The sequence below is a fragment of the Somniosus microcephalus genome, chromosome 27, assembly GCF_052327205.1.
Source record: "Somniosus microcephalus isolate GS21.2 chromosome 27, FLI_Smic_1.0, whole genome shotgun sequence".
In the NCBI taxonomy this organism is placed as follows: Eukaryota; Metazoa; Chordata; class Chondrichthyes; order Squaliformes; family Somniosidae; genus Somniosus; species Somniosus microcephalus.
In genome coordinates, this window is record NC_141013.1 from 20,156,552 (window position 1) to 20,162,600 (window position 6,049).

Sequence of the window (6,049 nt, forward strand, 5' to 3'; positions counted from 1 at the left end):
GTATCTAGTATTTAGTCTATTCCTTAGAGTAAAAGTGCACACCAAATACAATGTGATGGACAAGGGTCGCAGAAATCATTAAGGCAGTTAATCCGTTGGTGATATTTAACCTTTAGAGGACAATGGAACACTTTCTGACAAAAATAGATAGCAAAGACAGTTGCAATCATAGCTTGATAGGTTGATGCTTTGAGTGTAGCCCTTTGTCATGTTGACGAACTGTTCTGATGATCAGGCAGACTTCAAACATTAACCTTATTTTTCTTTCCCTGAGGCGTATCAGCCTGCTGTGACATTCCAGCATTTTTGTTTTTTGTTGCAGATTTTCAACAGCTTTTCTTTTACTCGCAATGTTGGAGCAGCCAAATGCTGTGATTTTTCAGATTTCTCGAATTCTATCTTATATAATGCTAGTCAGTTGTTGAAACTTAAATAAATTCACAGTGTGAGATGTTGTGCTGTAAAAAACGGATTCATTCACGAATCTGTGGCATTTCTCTTTAAAAAAAACACATTATAAAGCCAGGGTTTGTAGAACCTTCTCCACAAGCAACAGTTATAGCATTTAGTAATTACTCTCTATTTCTGGTACACAGATCTGTGGCAGTACAGAGAAGGTGAGATTGGATGAGTGTTTAGACTGCATCGGGTGTAATTGCATATCTGAGTCCTGACAGCAGATCCAGATGTCTGTGGTAAGTAGATGATGAATATTGGCTTCTGCAAATGTAACTGTGTTTGTTGTAAATTAATTAAAATCCTAATCCCTCCTTTTGAACGGTCAAGAATTTAGATTTACTGCAGGAGAAATCGTTTTTCACCCACTTCAGTGAATGCAGTATTGATGAGTGCCTGTTCTCACTGACATTCAAAGTTTAAACTAGGGTCAACACAGCCTTTTCTATAATATATACACAAGAGAAAGTTCGAAAGCCAAGTTTTAATGTAGTTTAATATGCAAATTTCTAAATTCTTTAAGGCGGCAGGTCATTTAACACTTTGTTCCTATTAAAGATATGTCACTTTAATAAAGAATACTAAAGGATGACTAGGTCAGCTTGTTGATTGCAAGCTGAAACATGTGGAATCTCAGTTCTGTGTGTATTAAATGGGTGGGTTTTACACCTGCTTTTAATAGGATAGAGGGCATCATACAGAAAACAGTTCTTTTAATCAGTAGCCAAACCAAAATGTAATTAAATGATTTAATAAAAGTAAAAATACAAAATCACATAACAAAACTTCACACTGCACTAGGTGTCGTGTCTGCTGCAGTGTTAACTTGCCCACGTTTAATATTTTGGGTGCAAAATAATCACAAGTACACTGGCAGCCTCAGCCATCTGCTGCTGAAACCAACATCCATTCTTTTGTTACCTCCAGACTTGAATGCTCTCCCATCTTCCACCCACCATCCCAAACTCTGCTGCCCACATCCTATCTCACACCAAGTCTCATTCACCCACAACCCCAGTGCTCACCGACCTACATTGGCTTCCGGTCGACCAACACCTCGATTTTAAAATTCTCATCCTCCTGCTCAAATCCCTCTGACATGAATCTTGTCATTCATGTGGAAATGACTTAGGAAATGATACTGGGCGGCCTGCTGGTGGCGCTGTCCAGGGAGAGTATAAATACTCGGGCATGGGTCCAGCTTGCTCAGGACATTCTTTAACAGGAACTAGTGAAGGACACAATTGGATCTCCATGTTGAAAAACAGTTGATTAGAGCCTTGTTTAATACTTAGACCAAGTGCCTAGTAGTTTCCTTACATCAATTTAATCAACTGCAACCCGCTCCACGCTCTGAGTGATTTGGGAACAGACAGCTATGATTCAAACTGGAGAAGGGAACTCGGATGTAGTAATCAATCCATCATGGAGAAACTACTCAGATCCACCTGTCTTGACCTGGACCCGAATTCACTTACAGCTGCTAAGGTATGGCAATGCTGGTATTGTACCTTCAGCAACTTTCTCGAGGAGTGTGGTGAGAATGTTCCTAATAAGTTACAAATGCTTGCCAATTATGTATCCCCTCATGTGCTTGACTATATTGAAGACTATGTAGACTATGACTCCACTATCCAAACAACTGCGTCTATTCTTAGTCCGATTAATTCGGTAGAAGGAAGCTGCCGGACTTCCAATCATTCAGGCGGGAAGAATGACATGAATCTTGTCATTCATGTGGAAATGACTTAGGAAATAATACTGGGCGGCCTGCTGGTGGCGCTGTCCAGGGAGAGTATAAATACTCGGGCATGGGCCCAGCTTGCTCAGGACATTCTTTAACAGGAACTAGTGAAGGACACAACTAGATCTCCATGTTGAAAAACAGTTGATTAAAGCTTTGTTTAATGCTTAGACAAAGTGCCTAGTAGTTTTCTTACATCACCCTCAATAGTCTCGCCCCTCCCTATATCTGTAACCTCCTCCAGCCCTACAACCCTCCGAGATCTCTACGCTCCTCCAACACTGGCCTCTGGTGCATCCCCTACTTTCTTTGCCATACCTTTGGCAGCCGTTTAGGGCTGAAGCTCTGGAATTCCCTCCCAAAACCTCTTTGCCTCTCTACCTCCCCCTCCTCCTTTAAGATGCTGCTTAAAATTTACATCTTTGACTAAGCATTTGGTAACCTGCCCTAGTGTCTCATTTGGTTCTGTGTCAATTTATGTCTGACTACACTCCTGTGAAGCACCTTGGGACATCTTACTACGTTAAAGGTGCTATATAAATGCAAGTTGTTGCTGATTTACTGAATGAAAAGCAAAGTTACAGTCACACTGAAAGAACTTCAGATAACCTGGCTCCAACCACTCACTCACTGTTCATATGCGCTATTTAAAAAAGGCAGTACTGCACACTGTAACCTTAACCACAAACTGCCGTCTGACACCCAACACTGTGGCTTTAGTGTTGATTTTTCAGAGCAGTCAGTACCCTGTCTATTCAAGAATTGAATCAACCTGAAAGGTGATCCTGTTCCTTTTAAACATAAGGGCTGTGAAAATCTGGCAGCCTGGGAGGGTGGTTTTGCAGCACAATATCTGCGGAGAGGAGAGGTGTGGCTTTGGGATGGAAACCTGACCTGGCATGGCGCTATTGCTTTTCAGTCCCGTTGAAAATCCCAGCCTTTTTGGGGCAAGCCGATAACACGCCTGCCCAAAAATGGGTGGCCATATTATATTCTAACTTAAATAGAAATATGTCATATGAAATATTTCCCTCATTTACACCCTTAGCAACACTGGATGCCAGGGACGCCCATGAGTCCCGAAGATCAGGCATTGTTCAGGCCATGGGTTTGAGGGGAGCGATTCTACAGTCACAGCCAGTTTTGGGAGTGCTACGCATCTCTCCCTCACGGGCATGGGCAACGCCTAAGATTTGGCCTGGCACATGCCCATTTTTTGTTGTTGCTGGGATCAGAAAATCAGGCCCTCATGGTGTGCTCGATGATAATCAATTTCACCTTAGCACCATCAGCATTAAATATAAGGTACATGACTCCGGTAATTGTGTGATACAGATCAGCCCTCGCTTAATCACATGTTTCCTGAACAATGGAAACTTGCTGTGGGGTGAAAGTTGGGTCTTAGCGTTATAGTACTGAAGATGTGTGTTTGTCGTTAATCTCATTGCCAACGTAATCGCTGAAGATCACAGTGCACCATATTTCAGGTGTAACCCAAATCTACAATGTTCAATGTCCTTCTCCTACATTTTCATACTCCATTCTTTTTATACCATTCAATACTATCTTATGCTGGGCTCCTGATCTTTTGTAAACAATGGCAAATAAATACACAGCAAAATGTTTAAATCAATTGCAACCCATTTATTTCATTCATTGTATGTGACATCTAACCAACTGCTGGTTCTCTTTTGCAAGGATTATGTATGCTGGCGGCTGTAAGATTACACCGGCCGTCTGCTGGGATTCTGGCCCCTTTGGCTTAACGTTGTGAGGGCTCTCTGCTTGTTAGCTATGTCCCAAGACTGATTGGTGCTGCTGGCTTCCTGCTGCCACCTCCCATGCCTGCTGTACCTGAGGCTTATAAAGGGCCAGCCAATAAGGAGTCCCTGATTCCTTGCAATGGGGTTTCCAGTCCCTAGACTGTAAAACTGGCTAAGCACACTCTAACATCCCATTCTTAAGCAAAATTTTGCTCAATTAACAGCTATCTTGGACTTTCAGCTTTAAATGCCTCCAAATTTCAGTTCAAAGCTGACTGTAGCTTTTTTTTTTCATTGGTTGCCCTGCTGTGCAGGAGTTAAAGTTAACCTTTTGGCCCTAGTAGTAAACATTGTGTGTTAAGAAGGTTTCTTTGTAACCTTCAACAGTAACCCTCAGTTAACTCCTCAATGGAAACCTGTTGCAAACACCCCAACACAAGTGGTTCCCCCATAGCGTTGTGTGTCTGTGCTGCTTGCTAGCAGTTTGTAAACCTCGATTCATAATGGCAGATCTCTAAAGCACCTCATTAAATTACTACCAGCACTATGAAATAAATACTGCACCAGCAGCAATCCAGACTGCAATTCCTTGGTATAATGTACCCGGTTGTAATGAATCCCCATCTACAAGGAACAGTTTGAAATATCCTGATTCAAATGTGTTATAATTCTATAATAATATAATATCGCTTGAACAAATGATTCAAATGTATGTCAGCAGGTTCATTGTATAATTTGGAAAATTACACTGCTCAATCTCCGGAGAGATCCTCCACCAGCTGTATTGTCTGCTTCCTGGCTGCTCGTCCTCCATGGATTGCAGTGATTGCACCTCCATGATATGGGAACAAACCAGTCCTGTGAACACAGATAACTTATCCTGTGTTCCAGCATCTCATTAGGTTCTGCTAGCGAGAGAGAGCGTCAGACCTCCAACATAACCCCCCCCCCCCCCCACCCCACCTTCCTCCAGGGCTTTGTCAGAATTCACTTTGTTAAAGGTCACCCTGCTTTTGAACAAGACCCCGATATAAAATGCACTTTTAGCACTGGGGAAATTGGCGCTCATTACATGTGGGGTCCGCTATAATGGGAAAACTGAAGGAAGGTTTTCCTTCAGTGAACAGTTGCACTGCTTCTTTGCTAGATACACCACAACGGTGTGCTACTGGAGTAGGAGGAAAAGCTGGTCGCACCTTCTTGCCCACAGATGTACACCTTCTGTCAGCAGCTCCTGATGTGGAATTACCAGTAATGCGGAGAAACAGTTCAGACAGCTTCGCCTTGTGAAGTGCGGTGACAGGACGCGGCAGTCGGGGCGGAGGAGAGTCTAGATTTTTCTTTGAAAGACAAAGTGAATGTGCCGCTTTAGTTTTTTTTATATAAGTCATAAATTAAATAGAGCAAAAATATTTGTTTTCAAACACTAATCTTTGATTTGTAAGCTAGGAACAATGAACGGTTACATCTGGGCAGCTGATGTGGCCATGAAGTCAAAGCAATATTTGAACTGGGGAAGTAAAGCTAGGACCACCCGCATTTTGAAGACAAGACTGAATAAGACAAAAAAAAACAAGTTTGTTGGGAAACAGCATTTGAGTCATTATTATGGCTCGCACTGTGTTAAACAAAGCTTGTAGGTGCAACTTCCATCCACCGCAGGATAAAGACAACTGTGGTACTCAACTTGAGCCCAATGATAGCTACCCAATTAAACACAATATGGGTACAAGGTAGAAAAGCACTGAAGCTGCATGTAAATCAGGAACAAATGTGGCTTATGTTGTATCCAGTACCACTGACTTTATCCCCCAACCAGATGATTATAGGTTTGACTACCATTTAGTTGTCTACCAATCAACTACGCCTGCCAATGTTGGATCAGATTATGTCATTTGCTGAAGTGTCTCATGGTGGTTCAGTGTTATATGGTGGTTCAGTGTTATATGGTGCGTCAGTTGTGGCTCAGTTAGAAAGCACACTCGCGTCTGAGTCAGAAGGTTGTGGGTTCAAAGCCCCGCTCCAGTGACTTGAGCACATAAAGCTAGGCTGACGCTCCAGTGCAGTGCTGAGGGAGTGCTGCACT